At 47.5% G+C, this 26402-nt stretch overlaps 1 protein-coding gene across 4 annotated transcripts in view; it reads left to right on the top strand.

Moving 5' to 3' along the window:
• The window catches only part of BLACAT1 (BLACAT1 overlapping LEMD1 locus), a 199711-nt gene that overhangs the window by 138862 nt on the left and 34447 nt on the right, over positions 1-26402 (top strand). Inside the window, exon 3 of one of the 4 annotated variants that reach the window (XR_011282880.1) lies at positions 23590-24036. The exons of the other annotated variants lie outside the window; for them this stretch is intronic. The gene's annotated coding sequence lies outside the window, so the exon portion shown is untranslated. Of the gene's footprint in view, positions 1-23589; positions 24037-26402 lie in introns of those variants that run through there. 4 annotated transcript variants of the gene reach the window in all.

The following is a 26402-nucleotide window of genomic DNA, read 5'->3' as shown; positions in this document are numbered from 1 at the left end:
AGAGATGAGGGGGCGGGGGAGTTAACAGCATCTCAGCTCAGACCCTACATGGATGCAGACTGTCTCATCTCAGACCTGACATGGATGCAGACTGCCTCATCTCAGACCTGACATGGATGCAGACAGCAGCCCTGCCTCATCTCAGACCCGACATGGATGCAGACAGCAGCCCTGTCTCATCTCAGACCTGACCTGGATGCAGACAGCAGCCCTGCCTCATCTCAGACCTGACCTGAACGCAGACAGCAGCCCTGTCTCATCTCAGACCCAACATGGATGCAGACAGCAGCCCTGTCTCATCTCAGACCTGACATGGATGCAGACTGTCTCATCTCAGACCTGACATGGATGCAGACTGCCTCATCTCAGACCTGACATGGATTCAGACAGCAGCCCTGCCTCATCTCAGACCCGACATGGATGCAGACAGCAGCCCTGTCTCATCTCAGACCTGACCTGGATGCAGACAGCAGCCCTGCCTCATCTCAGACCTGACCTGAACGCAGACAGCAGCCCTGTCTCATCTCAGACCCAACATGGATGCAGACAGCAGCCCAGTCTCATCTCAGACCTGACATGGATGCAGACAGCAGTTCTGCCTCATCTCAGACCTGACATGGATGCAGACAGCAGCCTGTTTCATCTCAGACCCGACATGGATGCACACAGCAGCCCAGCCTCACCTCAGACACGACATGAATGCAGACAGCAGCCCTGTCTCATCTCAGACCTGACCTGAATGCAGACAGCAGCCCTGCCTCATCTCAGACCTGACCTGAACGCAGGCAGCAGCCCTGTTTCATCTCAGACCTGACATGAACGCAGACAGCAGCCCTGTCACATCTCAAACCTGACATGGATGCAGACAGCAGCCCAGACCTGACATGGATGCAGACAGCAGTCCTCCCTCCTGGCCTCTACCACTCAACTCCTCCTCGGTGACCCCAATATCCATTTAGACTCTCCTTGTTCCTCCTCAGTACTCTTCCGTGACCTCTGCGACTCGCTCTCCCTGTCCATCCTCCCCTCTGGCCCGACACACTCTGCAGGGCACACACTTGATGTCTTGATCTCCTCTGACCTCCCCCTCTCCATCCCTCTAAGCACTCCTCTCTCCTGGAGCGATCAGTCCATCCTCTCCTCTCATCTCTCCCTCTCTTCCCCACAAGCCAAGCCTTCCCCAACACTGCCACCTACCTTCTTGGACATCCAGCCCATGAAGCATGTGTCAGTTGAGGCTTTCGCCGCCACCTTCTCTCCCCCCCCTCCACCTCTGGCTGTATCACATATTGGCACAGCCCTGCCTCGGCTCTACTCTTCAATTTCTGATACTCTTGATGCTCTTGCCCCTGTCCTGAGGATCCGTTTGAAGTCCAAAGCCAAGTGCAATTCCTGGTATGACTCCCACCTAGCTACACTTAAACATAAGTGTAGGGCGGCTGAGAGGAAATGGAGGGCTTCTTGTTCATCCTCTGACAAACTGGCCTGTCGCCTGCTCCAAAGGCAACACCGACTCTGTCTTCATAAAGAAGAGAGTCCACATTCAAGCTCGTGTCTCTGCGGCATTGAACAGCTCGGCCGAACTCTTTAAAATGTGCAAGGAGCTGGCCAATCCTGCTGCAGTCTCAACCCCTCCTGCTGCCTCCCAGGCTCTTTGCAATGCCCTTGCCTCTCACTTTATCTCAAAAACCCAGGACACCCTGTCCACCCTCTACTCCCCTATCCCTCCTCTCCCCTCTCTGTATGTGCGTGCTGACCCTCCTTCAGCCACCCCCTCACCCTCCTTCTCTTCCTTCCTCTTTTCTCCCCTGATGAGGTCACTAGACAAGTCCGATCTATGAAAGCGTCATCAAAACATGTTCATCCCTGTTCCTCTAAAACCATCAAGGACCACATTGTCTCCTTCGCTCCGGCCCTTACTGAATTTTGCAACCACTCCTTTGCCTCAGGATCCCTCCGATCCCCTCTGAAGCACTCCTTTGTGCATCCTCTTCTCAAGAAACCCACAGCTGATCCTCCCTGTCCTGCTAACTATCTCCCAATTTCCATTACTCGCTTTCTGGGCAAACACCTGGAAAAGTTGGCCATCTCTCAGCTTAACCTTCATTGCAATTCTGTTGGCTGTCTCCATGACCACCAGTGTGGCTTCAGAGCTGCCAGAAGCATGGAAACTGCTCTCCTGAACAACCGTGAAGAACTGCTCTCCAACCTTGACTATAACATTCCCTCTGTCCTCATCCTCCTCAATCTCTCTTCTGCCTTCGACACGGTCAACCATACCATCCTGCTCAACCGTCTCATCCTGCTCAACTGTCTCCATGAGAACCTGGCTACCACTGATCAGGCTCTGGCCTGGCTGACCTCTTTCCTCTCTGATCGACCCTCCCAGGTCCAACTTGGGTCCTTCCTATCATCTATCTTCCTCTCCACCTGTGGGGTTCCCCAGGGGTCTAATCTCTCATCCTGGCTTTTCAACCAATACCTGGCAACTCTCGCTCACTGCATTGCCATTTTATGCTCAAATTTCCAGTGCTACGCTGACGACACTCAACTCATTTTCAGGCTGCCCTCGGCCACCTCCTCTCCCTCTCTCATCTCTGATTGCCTAATTGCCATTCAAGATTGGTGTGCCGCCAATGATCTTTGTCTGAATGCCAGCAAGACGGAGATCCTCCTCATCGGCACACCTTCACCATCCTTTCCCCTCACTCTCTGGCCGGCTTCCCTTGGCCCGCTTCCTACACCCACATGCGAGGCTTCAAACCTCGGGGTCATCTTTGACTCCACATTTTCCTTCTCCGCCCACATCTCTGATGTCTCTAAAAAGTAAAACTTCCTACTGCACCTCCTCAGAGGTACTCTGCCTTTCGTCTCCTTCCCCCAGAAGCTCATAGTCTCCCAAGCTCTGGTTCACTCTAGGTTGGACTGTTGTAACAGCCTCTTTCTAAATCTACCTGCCTCTACTCTCCGCCCTCTGTAACAAATTCAGAACAGGACTGCGAGGCTTGTCCTTGGCCTCAAGCCCTGGGATCGTATCTCTCCAGCTCTGAAATCTCTCCATTGGCTCCCAGTGGATGCGAGGATTAAACACAGAACTCTCTGCATTGTCCACAAGGCTGTCTGGGGCCTGGGTCCAAAATACCTTCAGCTATCCCTCCGCAAATACCTCCCCTCTCGAGCTCTTCGCTCCCCTACCTCTAACTCCCTCAGGGTCAGTCGTTTTTCAGAGAAATGAGCTCGGGGTATATCTCTGTGTTCGGCTGGGTCCTCCCTCTGGAACAGCCTCCCTGCCACTCTAAAACTTGAGGAGTAGTACCTCCGGTTCCGGAGGCACCTCAAGACCTTCCCCTTTTCTTCTGCCTTCGCTCCCCCTCTCCCCTGCTGATCTGTTCTCTCTTGGCACCGTGCACCTGGCCACCCTCTGTCCTTTGGGCCCAGGTACCTGCTCACCTTGCCACCCTCCCGCACTGCCTCCGGGCCACCCCTTGCACTGGGGTCTGTATCTGTACCCATACAGCCCTCCCCTTTTCTTCCTGCACTTTCAGACCTACCCTGTCTGCTGCCTTAAACCCAGCACTTGCCAATTGCTGGCTGCATTACCACTGTTTGTTGCCTTTATTATTTAATTATTTATGTATTATTATTTATCTGTTTCTCCGTTGCACCGCACATTCCACTTCTCTTCCTTTCCATGCACTTTTCAGCTCCCCCTCTCCCATGCACTTGCGAGGTCTCAATGTCACTGGGCCTAGTAAGATCGTTGTTCTGTTCTCCCTTGTTCCCCTCCCTTGCCTTGTTGCACTCTGAAACACTTGTGTACGAACGCAATAGAAATAAAATATCAATATCAATATGCATCTCAGACCTGACATGGATGCAGACAGCAGCCCTGCCTCATCTCAGACCCGACATGGATGCAGACAGCAGCCCAGCCTCATCTCAGACCTGACATGGATGCAGACAGCAGCCCAGCCTCATCTCAGACCCGACATGGATGCAGACAGCAGCCCTGCCTCATCTCAGACCCGACATGGATGCAGACAGCAGCCCTGTCTCTTTTCAGACCCGAAATGAATATGCAGACAGCACCCCTGTCTCATCTCAGACCTCACATGGATGCAGACAGCAGCCCAGCCTCATCTCAGACCCGACATGGATGCAGACAGCAGTCCTGTCTCATCTTAGACCCGACATGGATGCAGACAGCAGCCCTGCCTCATCTCAGACCCGACATGGATGCAGACAGCAGCCCTGCCTCATCTCAGACCCGACATGGATGCAGACAGCAGCCCTGCCTCATCTCAGACACGACATGGATGCAGACAGCAGCCCTGCCTCATCTCAGACCCGACATGGATGCAGACAGCAGCCCTGTCTCTTTTCAGACCCGAAATGAATATGCAGACAGCACCCCTGTCTCATCTCTGACCTCACATGGATGCAGACAGCAGCCCAGCCTCATCTCAGACCCGACATGGATGCAGACAGCAGTCCTGTCTCATCTTAGACCCGACATGGATGCAGACAGCAGCCCTGCCTCATCTCAGACCCGACATGGATGCAGACAGCAGCCCTGCCTCATCTCAGACCCGACATTGATGCAGACAGCAGCCCTGCCTCATCTTAGACCCGACATGGATGCAGACAGCAGCCCTGCCCCATCTCAGACCCGACATGGATGCAGACAGCAGCCCTGTCTCTTTTCAGACCCGAAATGAATATGCAGACAGCACCCCTGTCTCATCTCAGACCTCACATGGATGCAGACAGCAGCCCAGCCTCATCTCAGACCCAACATGGATGCAGACAGCAGTCCTGTCTCATCTTAGACCCGACATGGATGCAGACAGCAGCCCTGCCTCATCTCAGACCCGACATGGATGCAGACAGCAGCCCTACCTCATCTCAGACCCAACATGGATGCAGACAGCAGCCCTGTCTCATCTCAGACCTGAGATGTATGCAGACAGCAGCCCTGCTTCATCTCAGACCCGACATGTATGCAGACAGCAGCCCTGCTTCATCTCAGACCCGACATGGATGCAGACAGCAGCCCTGCCTCATCTCAGACCCGACATGGATGCAGACAGCTGTCCTGCCTCATCTCAGACCCGACATGGATGCAGACAGCAGTCCTGTCTCATCTTAGACCCGACATGGATGCAGACAGCAGCCCTGCCTCATCTCAGACCCGACATGGATGCAGACAGCAGCCCTACCTCATCTCAGACCCAACATGGATGCAGACAGCAGCCCTGTCTCATCTCAGACCGGAGATGTATGCAGACAGCAGCCCTGCTTCATCTCAGACCCGACATGTATGCAGACAGCAGCCCTGCTTCATCTCAGACCCGACATGGATGCAGACAGCAGCCCTGCCTCATCTCAGACCCGACATGGATGCAGACAGCAGCCCTACCTCATCTCAGACCCAACATGGATGCAGACAGCAGCCCTGTCTCTTTTCAGACCCGAAATGAATATGCAGACAGCACCCCTGTCTCATCTCAGACCTCACATGGATGCAGACAGCAGCCCAGCCTCATCTCAGACCCAACATGGATGCAGACAGCAGTCCTGTCTCATCTTAGACCCGACATGGATGCAGACAGCAGCCCTGCCTCATCTCAGACCCGACATGGATGCAGACAGCAGCCCTACCTCATCTCAGACCCAACATGGATGCAGACAGCAGCCCTGTCTCATCTCAGACCTGAGATGTATGCAGACAGCAGCCCTGCTTCATCTCAGACCCGACATGTATGCAGACAGCAGCCCTGCTTCATCTCAGACCCGACATGGATGCAGACAGCAGCCCTGCCTCATCTCAGACCCGACATGGATGCAGACAGCTGTCCTGCCTCATCTCAGACCCGACATGGATGCAGACAGCAGCCCTGTCCCTTTTCAGACCCGAAATGAATATGCAGACAGCACCCCTGTCTCATCTCAGACCTGACATGGATGCAGACAGCAGCCCAGCCTCATCTCAGACCCGACATGGATGCAGACAGCAGTCCTGTCTCATCTCAGACCCGACATGGATGCAGACAGCTGCCCTGCCTCATCTCAGACCCGACATGGATGCAGACAGCAGCCCTGCCTCAACTCAGACCCGACATGGATGCAGACAGCAGCCCTGTCTCATCTTAGACCCGCCATGAAAGCAAACAGCAGCCCTTTCTCATCTCATGTTTCATCTCAGACCTGACATGAATGCAGACAGCAGCCCTGTCTCATCTCAGACCTGACATGGATGCAGACAGCAGCCCTGCCTCATCTCAGACCCGACATGGATGCAGACAGCAGCCCTGCCTCATCTCAGACCCGACATGGATGCAGACAGCTGCCCTGCCTCATCTCAGACCCGACATGAAAGCAGACAGCAGCCCTGTCATCTCAGACCTGATATGAGGTAGACAGCAGCCCTGTCATCTCATCTCTGACATGGATGCAGACAGCAGCCCTTTCTCATCTCATGTCTCATCTCAGACCTCATCAGCTAAACAGGGCTGTATTGTCCTCTTTTTAGGGGTCGTATGGCTGAGGACTACACTATGCCAAACTCAACAAATCCCATAAAGACTGCTTCCTCCCTTTTAGGCTATGAGTCTGTCTATGGCACCTGCCAGACACATACACACACTGCCCTTTCAAAATTTAGGTAGACACACAAGATTATTTTTTTTAAAAAACACATATTTTAATGTCTATCAATTCATAAAACACAATTATAAAAATCAAGATACATATAAAAAAAACCTAATGGTTCACAAAAAATTACATCTTTCCACCATTTCATTACAGTGAGTATTCATCAAAACACATTTCGCCATGTTTTTAAACCAAACCATAACATGTGCCCACAATTAACTATACAACATACCCCTTTTCTTTAGGGAAATAAGTGTGTCAACACTAGACATGTGTTTCTAGAATCTATATATAATTTTGTAATACAATCAAACTTAAAATTGAGAAAAATAGAACAGAAATGCATTTTTGACCTTAACACAGTCAAAGATGGCCTGAACATTGCCATAGAATGGGGGTTGTTTGTACACTGAAGTCCTTCGTTTTTGTCTTTTTTGTCTTCATGAAAGAAACAAAGGGGTAGACCTGCACTAAAGTTCCTGATCCTTCAGGTATTATGCAGCGGAAAACTATAAGTTAGATCAGTGAAACGGGTTAACTCTGGTAGAATTTAGAACATATCATCTTTTATTTAAATTGTTTTATTACAAAAATATATCATTAGTTACATAAGAATTCTAAAAACATCAACAATTCATCATCTCTTTCATACCTTCATACAATCCCCATTCTGACATATCTATCTAAAAAAACATCAAGTGATACCCAATGCTTAATTTTTAGTAGAACATCTATTATTGCTGTTTGTTTAACATTTTTCAGCAATGACCCAGTCCATAGTTTCAAGTGTCATTGTATAACTGGTATGATGTTTAACCAGATATCGTATTTCTAAAGAAAAGCGTCGACACGTGTTTCGGTCAGAGACCTTCTTCAGGACGTTGGGCAGGAGGACACTTCTCCGCCCTATTATATACTTGTATGGGCCAGAGTTCAATCTAAAAACAATAAGAAAAACCAGAATGTCAACCCTATTTCTTTTTAGAGGTGACGCATTAGTGTCACATTGTGTCAAAATTGAATCGAGACACTCGCCTTACTCACCCCCAAGAAGCAATTCCTAGGATCGTGAGAAAGGACCCACGGGATTAATCCTCCACTGGTCTCGGTATTTATATCGAGCCTGTGGAATCAACACATACCAAAAACACACTTAATATTTATTCCATGAATCAAAACGAGACTTGTAACTATACAACTGTCAAGCTAAGAATGATATAAAAAAGGCCACTTACACCTATCTGGTGGCACAAGGAGCAACTCGTGCGAGGACTGCATGGTTATGTAAGTCGGACGTGCACTGATGTATTGCAAGCACTAAATTCTCACTGGACCCATCAACAACTGCAATAAAATTAGAAATATACGGATTAGCCCCCGTAAATCACACCGTGTCACTTTATTTTCTAATATATGATCACCATCGTGCTGGACTCATCTGTTGTCAACATTAAACTCGGAGTACCGATGCTCTAGCCTTCTTTCACAGGCTGCTTACCCCCGTGAGAACATCATACTCGAAGTGCCATCACTGACAACGTCTCAGCCTACTGGTAAACTATACCACTCTCATATAAATAACTTGAGCTACATGTTGTTTTTAACACTACGTATGCCCTCGCCATACTGCCATCGTTTAAATCATGCCTATTATCGCACATACTTCTTACCTCAGTCCAGTCAATCGACAACCATAAACAGGAGAACCACTGTTCCGGACGGCGTTCAATTCGCGCGTAACTGCCGACTCAATCGGGAACAATGGACATAGAAAAGGGGACCAGCTAATATCCTCATGCATAGACACAAAAAAGGGACTCTCTCCGGGCAAACCACTAGTGTCACGCAACCAGACTGTGTATCCAAAACGTGGGTAATCAATGGGTGCGTATATCCACTCATTTTAGAAAAATGCACGCTTCATGGTTCTGTGTCTCGAACCCCATGCCCGGCTGATCAACAATGGTCGATCACGTCCGGGCGGGCTCTAAAATCGTGGTGAATACATGATGCTTGGAATATATTAGCCCTTGTCCTACTAAAACACAGCTTGATTTTAGGAACTGGGTGCTTTGTTGAAGTACTGTGTCTAGCAGATAAAGATTGTCATACACACAATTTCTATGACGTATCACAAAACAAGTTCATGGGTCATACATCACCGGCTGACTAGAGAGCTGACTAAGAAAATTCAATATTGTTCATAAATGAACCTGTATTTATCTGCGGTGTATACATCAATAGCAAAGATGTTAATTGCTTATAACACATGTTGATTGAAGAAAAATGTAAAATGTTAGTTATTTGTAACAAGAGTGTTCCACTCTACTGAAACATTCAGTCCTTTCTTGACGGTATTCAGAGTGTGAATCCATTTCTGTTCTGTACGATGTAATATTGTACTGATATCCCCCCCTCTCATATTACTCCTAATATGTTGGAGTACGAACCATCTCATTTCTGTATCTTTATGTTTCATTTTCAAAAAATGGTCGACAAGCGGTTTATCTGCCACACCATTCCTGATACAGCTCCTATGTTCTGATATTCGTTGTCGTACTTCGCGTGTAGTCTTACCAACATATAGGAGTTGACAGGGGCAACTGATAATATAGATCACGTTTTTTGTCAGGCAATTAGTGTGGCAGTTCATCTTCCACACCTTTTCGCCATATTTGAATTCCTTTATGGTTACTGTTAGAGGGCATGCTACACACTTGCCACATTTATAGTGGCCCAATATGGGGGACAGCCCCCACTGTGTATTGATGGTGGTAGCTCTCTTCGGTTCTCTATACGTATGCACTAATCTCTGTCTTAGATTCTGATTGCGTTTAAATGCATACATTGGTTTCTGAAATAATGACCCCGGGTGTTTTACAAGATTCCAGTGTTTATTGATTATTCTCTTTATGTCAACGCTCACTGGATTAAAGGTTGTAACACACACTAACCGTTCATTCTTCTGTTTTTCTCGAGGGGTAAGACAAATTTCTCTGTTTGTATTTTCCGCTCTTTTGAGTTGGTCTTTCACCAACCTTCTCGGCTACCCCCTCTTTTGTAACCTTACTTTTAGTTGTTCCGCATGGATCTTGAATTCATCTCTTACAGAACAGTTCCTTTTAATACGTAGGAACTGACCGTAGGGTAAATTCTGCCGTAGACTCGCTGGGTGGAAGCTATTAAAATGCAGTAAGGTGTTTTTATCTGTGGGCTTTCTGAATAGGGTAGTCGTGAGATGATTCCCAGTTTTTTTGATCACAAGATCCAGGAAACTCACCTGTAGATAACTATGTTCAATGGTGAATTTTATGTGAGTATCACATTGGTTCAACCAAGTATGAAATTCATGAAGGGATGCAGCTGTCGCTTTCCAAATTAGAAAAACATCGTCAATGTAACGGTGCCATATATGTAGATGGCCACTTAGAGTGGGATGGCTAGTGAGTAGATTATGTGGTCCCACAATAAACTTCTCCTCATAATCAGCCATATATAAATTGGCAACGTCGGGAGCAAAAGTAGCACCCATGCTTACCCCTCTCTCCTGTTTATAGAGTTGGTTCTTAAACAGGAAAAAATTTTCAGTCATTGCCAGCCTGATGCATTCCTGTATAAACTCAGTAGGGGGCAAATGAGGTCTCATTCTTTGATTTAAAAAGTGGCCTAGCACTTGTAGACACTCTTGTTGTGGAATAGCCGTGTATAATGACTCTACATCCATGGTCACCAAAATATCGCCCTCCTCAATTTGGACTCCTTGGATGATGTTGATCATATGGGTCGAGTCTTTTACATATGAAGGCATAGCCTGCACAAATGGTTTTAGAAATACCTCTGCATACACTGAAAGTGGCTCTAAAAGGGAATCTATTGCTGACACAATAGGTCTCCCGGGAGGTTTAGTAGAGTTTTTATGAATTTTGGGTAGTGTGTAGAATGCGGCCTTCCTAGATCCAGTTTTATTAAGAAACCGTCCTTCTTCCACACTAATCCATCGTTCATTTATTGCATGGTTAGTTAGACTTTTTATTTCTTCTTGTAGTCTTGCCGTGGGGTCCCTCGCTAATTTTTTGTAAGAATTTTTATCTTCCAATAATCGTGTGCATTCTGCTTCATACATATCTGTATCGAGTATGACAATCCCGCCGCCCTTATCGGCGGGTTTTATGGTGATCGATTCATCACTGCATAGTTTATTTAAGCTTTGTCTTTCCTCTTTCGTTAGATTATCTGGTTTGTAATTCTTGACCTTAATAGCGTCTAGTACCTCACGCGTTACCATATTTTCAAATGCTACAATCTCAGGTGCAATGGTGTGTGGGGGCGGAGTAAAACTAGACCTGGTTTTTAACCCACTCACATTAGGTACCACATCTGATTGCAATCCCTTCTCATATGGGTGAGCCGGCACATAGACTTCAAAAAAATATTTCAATCGTACATTTCTAAAAAATCTATGTAGCTCTAGTTCCGTATTGAAGACATCAGCTCTCCTAGTTGGAACATATGAGAGCCCCTTGGATAGTAACTCAAAATCTGATTGCTCCAAGGTATATTGTGATAGATTGAATATAGGCATCTGGTCAGTGGTTCCTTCTCCTACTGGTTGGAGTACCACTGTCTGGTTCTCATGCCTTGTCCCTGTCCATATTGGGGTTGTTGCTGTCTGGGCCTGCCTCGTTGTCCTCTTCTGAAAAAAACCCGCTGTGGGTTCTGGCCCCTTCCTCCGGTGCCAGTCCCTGTTGGTATATTGGATTGTCCGAAGAAACAACCGATATTCCAACTTCTCCAATACCTCAGGATCCTCTAGTGGGTCAGATCACTCCACTACTAATGAACAATCCAATATACCAACAGGGACTGGCACCGGAGGAAGGGGCCAGAACCCACAGCGGGTTTTTTTCAGAAGAGGACAACGAGGCAGGCCCAGACAGCAACAACCCCAATATGGACAGGGACAAGGCATGAGAACCAGACAGTGGTACTCCAACCAGTAGGAGAAGGAACCACTGACCAGATGCCTATATTCAATCTATCACAATATACCTTGGAGCAATCAGATTTTGAGTTACTATCCAAGGGGCTCTCATATGTTCCAACTAGGAGAGCTGATGTCTTCAATACGGAACTAGAGCTACATAGATTTTTTAGAAATGTACGATTGAAATATTTTTTTGAAGTCTATGTGCCGGCTCACCCATATGAGAAGGGATTGCAATCAGATATGGTACCTAATGTGAGTGGGTTAAAAACCAGGTCTAGTTTTACTCCGCCCCCACACACCATTGCACCTGAGATTGTAGCATTTGAAAATATGGTAACGCGTGAGGTACTAGACGCTATTAAGGTCAAGAATTACAAACCAGATAATCTAACGAAAGAGGAAAGACAAAGCTTAAATAAACTATGCAGTGATGAATCGATCACCATAAAACCCGCCGATAAGGGCGGCGGGATTGTCATACTCGATACAGATATGTATGAAGCAGAATGCACACGATTATTGGAAGATAAAAATTCTTACAAAAAATTAGCGAGGGACCCCACGGCAAGACTACAAGAAGAAATAAAAAGTCTAACTAACCATGCAATAAATGAACGATGGATTAGTGTGGAAGAAGGACGGTTTCTTAATAAAACTGGATCTAGGAAGGCCGCATTCTACACACTACCCAAAATTCATAAAAACTCTACTAAACCTCCCGGGAGACCTATTGTGTCAGCAATAGATTCCCTTTTAGAGCCACTTTCAGTGTATGCAGAGGTATTTCTAAAACCATTTGTGCAGGCTATGCCTTCATATGTAAAAGACTCGACCCATATGATCAACATCATCCAAGGAGTCCAAATTGAGGAGGGCGATATTTTGGTGACCATGGATGTAGAGTCATTATACACGGCTATTCCACAACAAGAGTGTCTACAAGTGCTAGGCCACTTTTTAAATCAAAGAATGAGACCTCATTTGCCCCCTACTGAGTTTATACAGGAATGCATCAGGCTGGCAATGACTGAAAATTTTTTCCTGTTTAAGAACCAACTCTATAAACAGGAGAGAGGGGTAAGCATGGGTGCTACTTTTGCTCCCGACGTTGCCAATTTATATATGGCTGATTATGAGGAGAAGTTTATTGTGGGACCACATAATCTACTCACTAGCCATCCCACTCTAAGTGGCCATCTACATATATGGCACCGTTACATTGACGATGTTTTTCTAATTTGGAAAGGGACAGCTGCATCCCTTCATGAATTTCATACTTGGTTGAACCAATGTGATACTCACATAAAATTCACCATTGAACATAGTTATCTACAGGTGAGTTTCCTGGATCTTGTGATCAAAAAAACTGGGAATCATCTCACGACTACCCTATTCAGAAAGCCCACAGATAAAAACACCTTACTGCATTTTAATAGCTTCCACCCAGCGAGTCTACGGCAGAATTTACCCTACGGTCAGTTCCTACGTATTAAAAGGAACTGTTCTGTAAGAGATGAATTCAAGATCCATGCGGAACAACTAAAAGTAAGGTTACAAAAGAGGGGGTACCCGAGAAGGTTGGTGAAAGACCAACTCAAAAGAGCGGAAAATACAAACAGAGAAATTTGTCTTACCCCTCGAGAAAAACAGAAGAATGAACGGTTAGTGTGTGTTACAACCTTTAATCCAGTGAGCGTTGACATAAAGAGAATAATCAATAAACACTGGAATCTTGTAAAACACCCGGGGTCATTATTTCAGAAACCAATGTATGCATTTAAACGCAATCAGAATCTAAGACAGAGATTAGTGCATACGTATAGAGAACCGAAGAGAGCTACCACCATCAATACACAGTGGGGGCTGTCCCCCATATTGGGCCACTATAAATGTGGCAAGTGTGTAGCATGCCCTCTAACAGTAACCATAAAGGAATTCAAATATGGCGAAAAGGTGTGGAAGATGAACTGCCACACTAATTGCCTGACAAAAAACGTGATCTATATTATCAGTTGCCCCTGTCAACTCCTATATGTTGGTAAGACTACACGCGAAGTACGACAACGAATATCAGAACATAGGAGCTGTATCAGGAATGGTGTGGCAGATAAACCGCTTGACGACCATTTTTTGAAAATGAAACATAAAGATACAGAAATGAGATGGTTCGTACTCCAACATATTAGGAGTAATATGAGAGGGGGGGATATCAGTACAATATTACATCGTACAGAACAGAAATGGATTCACACTCTGAATACCGTCAAGAAAGGACTGAATGTTTCAGTAGAGTGGAACACTCTTGTTACAAATAACTAACATTTTACATTTTTCTTCAATCAACATGTGTTATAAGCAATTAACATCTTTGCTATTGATGTATACACCGCAGATAAATACAGGTTCATTTATGAACAATATTGAATTTTCTTAGTCAGCTCTCTAGTCAGCCGGTGATGTATGACCCATGAACTTGTTTTGTGATACGTCATAGAAATTGTGTGTATGACAATCTTTATCTGCTAGACACAGTACTTCAACAAAGCACCCAGTTCCTAAAATCAAGCTGTGTTTTAGTAGGACAAGGGCTAATATATTCCAAGCATCATGTATTCACCACGATTTTAGAGCCCGCCCGGACGTGATCGACCATTGTTGATCAGCCGGGCATGGGGTTCGAGACACAGAACCATGAAGCGTGCATTTTTCTAAAATGAGTGGATATACGCACCCATTGATTACCCACGTTTTGGATACACAGTCTGGTTGCGTGACACTAGTGGTTTGCCCGGAGAGAGTCCCTTTTTTGTGTCTATGCATGAGGATATTAGCTGGTCCCCTTTTCTATGTCCATTGTTTCCGATTGAGTCGGCAGTTACGCGCGAATTGAACGCCGTCCGGAACAGTGGTTCTCCTGTTTATGGTTGTCGATTGACTGGACTGAGGTAAGAAGTATGTGCGATAATAGGCATGATTTAAACGATGGCAGTATGGCGAGGGCATACGTAGTGTTAAAAACAACATGTAGCTCAAGTTATTTATATGAGAGTGGTATAGTTTACCAGTAGGCTGAGACGTTGTCAGTGATGGCACTTCGAGTATGATGTTCTCACGGGGGTAAGCAGCCTGTGAAAGAAGGCTAGAGCATCGGTACTCCGAGTTTAATGTTGACAACAGATGAGTCCAGCACGATGGTGATCATATATTAGAAAATAAAGTGACACGGTGTGATTTACGGGGGCTAATCCGTATATTTCTAATTTTATTGCAGTTGTTGATGGGTCCAGTGAGAATTTAGTGCTTGCAATACATCAGTGCACGTCCGACTTACATAACCGTGCAGTCCTCGCACGAGTTGCTCCTTGTGCCACCAGATAGGTGTAAGTGGCCTTTTTTATATCATTCTTAGCTTGACAGTTGTATAGTTACAAGTCTCGTTTTGATTCATGGAATAAATATTAAGTGTGTTTTTGGTATGTGTTGATTCCACAGGCTCGATATAAATACCGAGACCAGTGGAGGATTAATCCCGTGGGTCCTTTCTCACGATCCTAGGAATTGCTTCTTGGGGGTGAGTAAGGCGAGTGTCTCGATTCAATTTTGACACAATGTGACACTAATGCGTCACCTCTAAAAAGAAATAGGGTTGACATTCTGGTTTTTCTTATTGTTTTTAGATTGAACTCTGGCCCATACAAGTATATAATAGGGCGGAGAAGTGTCCTCCTGCCCAACGTCCTGAAGAAGGTCTCTGACCGAAACACGTGTCGACGCTTTTCTTTAGAAATACGATATCTGGTTAAACATCATACCAGTTATACAATGACACTTGAAACTATGGACTGGGTCATTGCTGAAAAATGTTAAACAAACAGCAATAATAGATGTTCTACTAAAAATTAAGCATTGGGTATCACTTGATGTTTTTTTAGATAGATATGTCAGAATGGGGATTGTATGAAGGTATGAAAGAGATGATGAATTGTTGATGTTTTTAGAATTCTTTTTTGTCTTCATGACATAGGGATTATTCTTGAATGGCATCTTTGACATATGGGGAGTTGGTTTAGTAGTTGTTCATTGGAAATAGGCGACACTGTCACAAGGGCCCTCATTACGACCCTTGCGGAAATCGAAAAACGATGGCGGAAATGCAATACCGCCATCGAATACCGCTCGGTGCGACTACGACCCGTCACAGTAAAGTACGATGCCATTAGCGACACCGTAGTGAACGCCAACGCTAACTGCACCAAGTACGCGCGCCATGCAAAACCGTAATTACCACCATGGCGCAACGGTACGCGAATTCTGACCCCAGCGGACATTCACTTAACGCCATCAAGCATGGCGGAAAGTACCATTCCGCCATGGTGAGAATTACGGCATCGTGAACCAACCGTAAATGGCCCTACTGAGTGCCTGTACACCACTCCCTGGCCACATTGCACAACTCCTCGTAGGTGCAATGAAGTTACACAATGCAACCAGTGAAATGCACAAGTCACCCACGCATGCCAACGAACAAATGAATGTAGGGGCTCCAAGTGCCTTGTGAGTGGCCATCCATATTTGGCATGTCACCATTGCCGTACTGATGCAGCACAGGCATGCGAAGGTTCAAGTACAGCAAAATGAACTGAAAGATGAGACAAAACAACAACAGGCCCCCATCGCCTGACACCAGTGTAAGGCAACATCCAAAGCAGTATCCTGAGGGAGACTGCACCAGCCCTGTACACATGCCAGTAAACAAACCAACCATCAGCATAAGCATGTACCACACAAGTTGGCAGAGTGACTGAGCAGCCAGGCTCATCTCAAGAGGGGCCAATGGGAGCTGCAGGGCACAGATGGCACGAATACACAAGCTATTCCAATGGACATGACCTCAGTCTCCCTCCAAGAAACGCACGCAAACACAGGCACCTGTGACCAGCCATTTCCTGATAATCACGTCATTCCACCAATCCACCTGGCTGACCGGCATCTGTTACACAAAAGCTAATCCCCCGCCCCTAAGCATGACATCATTAAAACAGTCATAATGGCAGCCCCTATCCCTGACCTTACTGGGCTTCGTAGGCAAACGCGGCCAGTACAGTACCACGCAACTATACTCAGAAGCCGGAACCCAATGCAGATCTACTCACAATACATCGCTCCACAAATAGGAATATGCTACATTACTTGCAAAGAATAACGCTACACGGTTAACATCAGAATGAAATTTTAATGCACATCAAATTCACCAAGCCCATACAGCTATTAGGTCATAAACCCCAAAATATCTACATTACTGTGGGCTGCATCCGCAATAAATGACCAGCTACTCCTTGTGTGACGCCCTGTTCCTTCATGGTACACAGGGGCTACATTCACGTTCAAAAAGGCAACATGGAAGCGCCCAGAACCGCAGGGCCGTCCCATTAGGTAGGCACTAGTCCAGCAGAAAGGTAGATATGTTGCTCCTAGCCACTAGTACTGCGTAAGGGCATGTGGCCCATTGGCGATCGTCCCATAAGATCGTAATGGTGCTCCACTGATTAACTCGAAGCAGCAGGTGTCGGGAGTAAAAGCCATCTGCAGGAGTGGCATACAGATGGCAGCGGCAAAAGGGGAGGAGATACCTGTCACCCAAATGAAATGAAAAAGAATAGTATGGGCATCAGAACTTCATTAGTATTACTCACTTCAATGATCACACTAAATCTACAGCCATATGCATGCTAGCCCACTCAAAAGGATTATTTCCACCCATAAATCACTTGCCAATCATAACAATATAAATCGAGGTGAAAACACTATTACAAACAAGTGTTTGTGTGCATGCGTCTGTTAAAACAGAATCCATTAGATGTGATTAGTAACGTGCATAGACACAAGTGTTGGAAGGCGCGTCGAGACAGGGAGGGTTCAACAAGGGCAGATAGACGATGGTCCCACTATGGCAGCTCTGCATCACATAGCGCAGGGGAAGGGGATAGATTCCAATAAGCCATGTACATGGCAAACTCTCAATTAAATCATCTGTCCATGCATCCATACATCATTCCCTCATCCCGGTATAAAAACGCCCGATTATTTACTCACATAACATTTGAAATCTCCATTGAGTCTGTGCGTAATGCAGCCTGCAAAATCCACTGTGCTCCAGGCCGGAATAATAGTGTTGTGAAGTAACATGTATGTGGGAACGTCCTGCCTAATCGTCCACTACGCTATTGCGCATCCCATACTATTCATATCAATCATTGCATTCTCGCCATGGCCCCTGTCCCAAGGACATTAAACAATTGAACGTTATATTCGCAGTCAGACCTGTGGGCCTCTCCTCGCCGCTAGCTGAAAACCGAAAGCGCTGTCCTTCGAATTCCTCATTTGCAACATCACGTCGAAAAGGCATCTGTGACCGCTCGAAATCACAAATTCATCCATGTAGTGCGGCAGTGTGTGAAAATGGCAACTGGCTTCACTCACAAATGGGACGCCCCGCCCGTCGGTGAACCTCGGTATAGTGCTCGCCCAAAGGGGATTGCAGCTGGCACAGGTGGAATGAATCACCACAGGTGGAGGCTATACAGCCTGAAAACACATAAATTGCACACCCAACCCCCTCCCACAACCACACCCACTCCAAAATGCTACCGGCAGGACTAGCGATGTTGGGCCTGGGGGACCTGATAGCACTGCAAGTACTCCAACTTCAAGAAGAAGACGAACACCAACTACTACAACAACCGGCCGCACAGAGGAGACGCAGGAGGAGGAGGAGGGCAAGGCAGGGCCAGCAAGGCCCACCAGCACAGCCACTACCACCACGCAGGCAGCCCGCAATCCCACGCCTCCGAGCTCATCCGTTCAACCTCACTGCTGAGCAGATCCACACCCTCTACCGTTTGGACCGGGACACCATAATCGCCATTGTGGACATGACACACGCTGACCTTGTCAGCATGATAGATAGCCCAACCGCCATCCCACCCCTACTGAAGGTGGTGTCTGTACTCCACTTCCTGGCCACAGGCACCTACCAGCACACAGTCGGACAGTTGCATGGCATTTCACAGCCACTGTTCTCACGGACACTATTGCAAGTGCTCGATGCCCTCTTGAAGCACGCAGACGACTACATCTCATTACCACGCTCGGAGCTGGAGATTACAAACACAAAAGTGGGATTCCATGCACTTGCCGGCATACCGGGTTGCATTGGTGCCATCGACTGCACCCATGTGGAATTGGTTGTCCCACATGCCATGGAGGTCCAGTACCGCAACCGGAAACAATATCATTCTCTTAATGTACAAATGGTGTGTGACTCCAACAGGATCTTTACACATTGTTGTGCCCGATTTCCTGGATCAACCCATGATTCTATGGTCTTGAGGAACTCTACAATACCACGCTACATGGAGCGACACGCAGGGAACAGATCCTGGCTACTCGGTGAGTCTCAATCCATGCATGATAATGTGGGGTATGTGATGCGGCAATGACCTGGCAGGAAGGGGGGGGGGATGCGTACGTAGCAATGTCATCCCACAAACATCCTTTATTGTCCACATACAGGTGATGCCGGGTATCCACTGAAGAGATGGCTCCTTACACCACTCCGGAACCCACAGGACCAGCATGAGGAGGACTACAACCATGCCCACTCACGTACCCGTGTAGTCATAGAACAGGCATTCGGCCTACTGAAGGCTCGTTTCCGCTGCCTCAGCAGGTCTGGCGGGGCACTCCTGTACCGCCATGAGAAGGTTGCAAAGATAGTCATGGCATGTGTCATGCTACACAACATGTGCGTACGTAGAAATGTGCCCATGCCCCCTGACGCAGAACTGCAAGCACCTGAAGATGGTCATGATGAGGGTGGGGATGTGGCAGCACCTCAAGGAGTCCGCGAGGCACAGGAGGCCCGTGAAATTCGTCAGAATATCATAGATTCATGCTTCTAGCACTCACGCCTGGTGGCTGATGCATGGACACGGGACTTGTGGCACTGTGTGTGTCGGGAACATGCACAATGTGGACTGTACGCCTATTAAGGACTCATACACAAGGAACAATGTCCACACATCTCATTGGATGATTATGTAATGTTTATAGCATATGTGAAATTATGTTACACACCCCATCGACCCGCCACCCAAGTAAGCCCAACACCCCCCCTCCACCCTCCTACCTCCCCCCCGAACACCAGTGTCCAAAGATGCTCATTGTCAGTGGACAGACGCTATTGCAAGCCCCCTCTCCGGGTATCAGGGGCACCCCTGCCTGTGGAGCGCAGGTTCCTCCCAGATCTACGTTGGGGGCTGCCCTGGACGGAACTTGCAACGGATGATGTCTCTGCCTGCTCACGTCCATGCATGTCCCTAAGGGTTTGTGAGAGCTCAGTGAGCACACGGCGCACAGCGGCAAGTTCACCATATACGTCTTTGGACGTCGCATGCAGTTCCCCCCTCAGGCTCTCGGTGCTTCTCTCCATTTGTACCCGTAGTGTCTCTGTACTTCGCTCCATTTGTGCCCTAAGTGTCTCTGTACTTCGCTCCATTTGTGCCCTAAGTGTCTCAGTAGATGTTTCTATGGCTGCCTTAGAAGCCCCACATTCATCAGCATGCTCCTTGAGGAGCGTGGCCAGTTGCTGCTGTTGCACGATCACCTGGTCGAGGGACTGTTGCCTCTGCTGGGCAATGGCCATTTGCGGTGGTGTCACAGAGGGGCTGATCACCTCATGTTGCCTTGCCACAGGGCTTGTGGGGGATGGCCAGTCGTCGTCTTGTGGGTGCCCCTGCGTGGTATCCTCATGGTGTACGGGATGAAACGAACAGGGGGATTGTGACAGGTCATGGATAAGTCCTACATCAACAGCACCGTTGTCTGTGTCGGAGCATGCTGGCATTAATGCAGTGTCACCTATGGTGCTGCTGCCATCAGAAGCAGTGCCTTCTGTGGCATCCATTGGCGGGACCTGTGGTGCTGCTGGTGTGGGCATGCTGGCTGCTGGGGTGCCTGTTGAAGTCCCCTCCTGTGTGCTGCCACTTGATTTGTGCTGCTGCCGTGTCTTGATCCGTGCAGCTGAGGTGGAGGGTCTTTGGCCGTTGGTCTTGGCCCTCTTTGCAGGTGTGCTGGTAGGGGTGTCCTGCAGCTCGTCGTTTGACTCGGACCCTGTGGTGGAGTAAAGGAGGGCGAGCGTTATTAATGGGTCTGTGGAAATTGGAATGGCAATGTATCACATGCATTGGGGTGGTACCTGAGGGTGATTTGGGTCAGGGCCTTGGAGGTGGTTTCATTTCTGTGTGGATTGAGGATGCAGTTGTTTTGCAGCCTGCAGTTAGAGTGTGCATGCTGCACGTGTAGAGGGTGTTTTTAGTATTTTTAATTATTTATGTATTTATTGTGACTTTTAAAGTGCGCTATCAGGCCAATGTATGTGGACGTTCTCCTGGACATGTGTTTCTGTTGCACTATGTGGACACATGGTACTTCACATGATTGGACATTGTGGATTTAGCATTGTTTTATTTGGCCCACCTACCTGATTCTTCGGATGTCTGCACTCCTTTCTCCATCCCTCCGACTCCCTCTATACTCTCCATTCCAATGGTGGAGGCACAGATTTCTTCCCAGGGGGTCAACTTGATGGGTGATTCCGATCCTCCCCCGGTAGCTGTGGCAATGTTACGGTTGGCTGATAGTATGCTCCGTACGCGTATCCGCAAGTCGTCCCATCGCTTTCTGCATTGCTGTGGGTTGCAGGGTGCGGTCCCCACCGCACTTACCCGCTGTGCCACCAGGGCCCATATGGCCTTCTTGTTCGCAAGTGCCGTCCTGGTCATTTGCGTCGAGAAGACGACGCCAGCATTCTCCTGGAGGGTCTCTGTGAGCACGGTGAGTTCCTCATGGGAGAAGTGGACCTGCCGCTTGCGGTCGCACGCTTTTTTAGCAACTTTTCCCATTTTGATTGTTTTTACTAGGGTGGCTGACGGGTTGGGATGTGTCTCAGGGTCGGATTTTTAATGGTTGTGTTGGGATTCTGATTTTATAGGTGTACGGCGTGCTGTTTCCCGTTCCGGCCCCATGTTTTTACTTCCGTTTCCGTATATTTACGGTCACCGTATTTTGCGATTGGCGCTCATTACGGTGACCGCTATGATGGGTGGCGGAATTGCACCTAGGGCGCCGTACGACGGCGGTGAGGGGCGTTTTGGGGACATTTCCGCCATCGCGGACTTTGCACTTCCGCCATGGCGTAATGCTCGTGCCCGATGGGTCAGAATTAGCCGCACTTTACTCCATCGTGCAATGGCGGAAACGCTATTTACGCTATCGCGGTCGGGTCAGTTACTTTCCGCCAGGGTCGTAATGAGGGCCAAGGTCTTTTTTTTCCTTTTTTTTTTAGTAACCCTTCCATCACATACCTTCATCATTATCTGTCTACATTTAGAAATGCTAGACACACTACATCAGTATAAAGATGATTTACTACGTTAAACACCAACACCTAAGTAATATGATTGATAAGAAACAAGGATCGTCTTCACCCCGAGCACCTTGCATAGTGCTGGGGATACAATGGGCGTTCTGTTATAGAGACCACAATACCAATACACTCCTGGGCTGCAGTAGTTCAGTATGCGGTTGACCAATAATAACATACTAACGTAATTACGTCATCACGCACACATGACCTATGTAGGTCACGTGGTGTGCCCGTAGACGCAAGTACGCTTTGAAAATACAGTCACCCGCGCTTAGGCGAATAAGACGGTTGGACATCTGGTACCATTTATGCCCTGGATAAATGAAAGTAAAGAGGGGATGCGAATGATAGACACAGTTAGTGTCACTCACCTTGGGCACGCTGTTGTTTTTATAGGCTCCATGGCGTGTAGCCCCTGGGCGGCGAAGTTACCAGCAGAGGGCAACTCTGCATATGTAACATCGGTAGAAAAGGATGAGGACGCCTACTTTTTCTGATCCCCGGTAAGATTTAGTAAGGAAGGGATAAGAAAAACGGGCCGGGTAGGAAATAACTGGGGAGTAACCCTATGTTTCTTTCTGTTGTTAAATCCCAGATAGACCAAGGCTTAGATAATTTAAAAAAAACAGCTGGGTTTGGAATACGGATCCCATTTGGTTTAGAGGACCCAGCAGGGTGTACCAAGAAATGAAAATAAGGAGTGCCAAGATAGCACCTCTTGATGTTTGCCAGTGAGTAAGATTGTGGCCGTTTAGACAATCATGACTGTACAAGCGAATAATGAAACAAACAAACGTTGTTTTTGTAACTGTACAAACCAGGATGGTATGATTACAAACACTGTGTGATATATTAAAAACCTGTGTAGAAATGGGGGTATGACATAAGACTCTAAATAAGTATGGAGACAATGGGCCTCATTATGACCCGGCGGTAAGGGATTACCGGTACCGGTAAGGGTACCGGTACCGGTAATCCCTTACCGCCCAATTACGAGGTCCCTCGTTCAGGAAGGGACCCGCGAAGGGACCTTGGAGGTAATTACGCTACTGCAATTTTCGGTACCGCAATTACCGCCTTCCCCATTCCCATTGAGCCCTATGGGGCAAAAATGGGAATAGGGAAGGGCCAATGGTGAATGGGGAATTACTGCCCCGCCAACCTTTTAATGGGGCGGTAATTCCACCATTCACCATGGCGGATTCCAGCGTCAACCATGGCGCTAATAGCGCCATGGTTAACGCCTGGGTCGTAATGACCCCCAATGATATTGTACATCAAACACATATGGGTTTGGTGCTCAAACAGCTCGAAATCAGGTGTGATTAGGGCTTGATTAAAAGATATCCCATGGGCTAAAAAGAAATAGTAGAACATGTATTTGGTATTTTTGCTTTGTTGGCATATTACACAAAGTCACACATGATATTTATATGTATGTCTGTCTGTTTTAATTTTTTAGATCTGTTTGGGAGCACTTGGTTGTTCCTAGTATGCAACACGTATAATATGACTGCGTGATGAAAAAAGAGAACATGTCCTGAAGACAGAATCTATGGATAATACAAAGGAAATATTTATTTTATTGTATTACAAAATTATATATAGATTCTAGAAACACATGTCTAGTGTTGACACACTTATTTCCCTAAAGAAAAGGGGAATGTTGCATAGTTAATTGTGGGCACATGTTATGGTTTGGTTTACAAACATGGCGAAAGGTGTTTTGATGCATACTCATTGTAATGAAATGGTGGAAAGATGTAATTTTTTGTGATCCATTTGTTTTTTTTAAATATTTATCTTGGTTTTTATAATTGTGATTTATGAATTGATAGACATTAAAATATGTGTATATTTTTTTTTAATAATCTTGTGTGCCTACCTAAATTTTGAAACTGTAGTGTGTGTGTATATGTGTCTGGCAGGTGCCATAGACAGACTCCTACCCTAAAAGGGAGGAGGACGTCTTTATGGGATTTGTTGTGTTCACCTCAGACCTGACATGGATGCAGACAGCAGCCCTGCCTCACCTCAGACCTGACATGGATGCAGACAGCAGCCCTGTCTCACCTCAGACCTGACATGGATGCAGACAGCAGCCCTGTCTCACCTCAGACCTGACATGGATGCAGACAGCAGCCCTGCCTCACCTCAGACCTGACATGGATGCAGACAGCAGCCCTGTCTCACCTCAGACCTGACATGGATGCAGACAGCAGCCCTGTCTCACCTCAGACCTGACATGGATGCAGACAGCAGCCCTGCCTCACCTCAGACCTGACATGGATGCAGACAGCAGCCCTGTCTCACCTCAGACCTGACATGGATGCAGACAGCAGCCCTGCCTCACCTCAGACCTGACATGCCCTGTCTCACCTCAGACCTGACATGGATGCAGACAGCAGCCCTGTCTCACCTCAGACCTGACATGGATGCAGACAGCAGCCCTGCCTCACCTCAGACCTGACATGGATGCAGACAGCAGCCCTGTCTCACCTCAGACCTGACATGGATGCAGACAGCAGCCCTGTCTCACCTCAGACCTGACATGGATGCAGACAGCAGCCCTGTCTCACCTCAGACCTGACATGGATGCAGACAGCAGCCCTGTCTCACCTCAGACCTGACATGGATGCAGACAGCAGCCCTGTCTCACCTCAGACCTGACATGGATGCAGACAGCAGCCCTGTCTCACCTCAGACCTGACATGGATGCAGACAGCAGCCCTGTCTCACCTCAGACCTGACATGGATGCAGACAGCAGCCCTGTCTCACCTCAGACCTGACATGGATGCAGACAGCAGCCCTGTCTCACCTCAGACCTGACATGGATGCAGACAGCAGCCCTGTCTCACCTCAGACCTGACATGGATGCAGACAGCAGCCCAGCCTCATCTCAGACCTGACCTGAATGCAGACAGCAGCCCTGCCTCATCTCAGACCTGACATGAATGAAGACAGCAGCTCTGTCTCATCTCAGACCTGACATGGATGCAGACAGCAGCCCTGCCTCATCTCAGAGCGACTTCTCTGGATGTAACGAGGTTGCACCTCTGCCCCCTTCCGGCCTTTGTAAGATTAATGGAAAGCAGTAGCCGGTCTGTACCCCAAGTCCCCCCTCTATGTTTAAAACCCTAGCGTTGCACCTACATGTGCCACCAATCCTAATTGGGCTCCTGAATGGGGCCTTAAAAACTGGGACGGTTCATGAATGCTTGAAATCGGCGACAGTTACTCCCCTGTTAAAAAAACCTTCATAAGACCCATTCAATCTGACCAACTAACGCCCAATATCCAACATAACTTATCTGGCGCACCTGATTGAAAATACTGTGGTTGACCAACCACTACCTGTTTTAGAATACAATAGTATCCTCCAACTTGCATGGAACAGAGGAGACCTGCTGCTCTCCAGATGCTTTGGACTACGGCTACCATGACCCCTTCCCAGTGACCGCACTGGCTAGGGCCGATGGGAGTTGTAGTCCATAACATCTGGTGAGCCAAAGGTTGTATACCCCTGGAATAGAGGCAGCGGCTACATCCATTTTAGATGACGGGGGAACGAGTTGATTCAGGTGGTACGGTGGCCTTGGTCCTGTCAGAGTTACCAGCAGCTTTCAACATGCTTTGCAGTAAAACCTTAATCTATCAGTTTACGTCCGTGGGTCTGTGGGCTCTGTGATGAAACCTTATGAATCATTTTTAAGTAATCACCTGTAGAGAGTGCTCTTCTCTCCCTTCTACTCCCAAGCCCAGTTGTCTGTTGCATCCCCCAGGGGTCGGCGCTCTCTCCTACCGTGTTTAATGTTTACATCAGCCAGTTACTGAACTTCATTGGCTCTCCTGATGTAACGATGCTCAAACACGCAGACTACCCACCTCTCATCTTTGATCTGAGCTCAGATGAACAGGGTGGCACTAGAGACTTGCCAGACTATGCCTAGGCTATTGTAGGAGTGGGTACTGCGTGATCCCTAAAAATGAACCAGTCGGACTACGTCTGCTTAATGTGTGCCCAGATGGGCAGGGAGATCTTAGATTAAGCTAAATGCATAAAACAAAGCCAGTTTTGAAATAGCTACCAGTATCAGATGCTTGCAGTGGGTTCGAAAACGCAATGCAATCTGGAGTGCAAAAATGGGAGACAAGCAGAGAAGGAAACTGAAAAGTCAAAAGAGAGGATAGAGGCGTGTCCAGAAGGAGGGAACTAACCTACAAGCTATGGAGGCGTGAATGATATGAAGTCCAGTTTCCTTAGAAAAGTGAGG

Source organism: Ambystoma mexicanum, chromosome 13, assembly GCF_040938575.1.
Source record: "Ambystoma mexicanum isolate Mex_15411 chromosome 13, UKY_AmexF1_1, whole genome shotgun sequence".
NCBI lineage: Eukaryota > Metazoa > Chordata > Amphibia > Caudata > Ambystomatidae > Ambystoma > Ambystoma mexicanum.
This window is presented reverse-complemented; position numbering and strand designations above follow the sequence as displayed.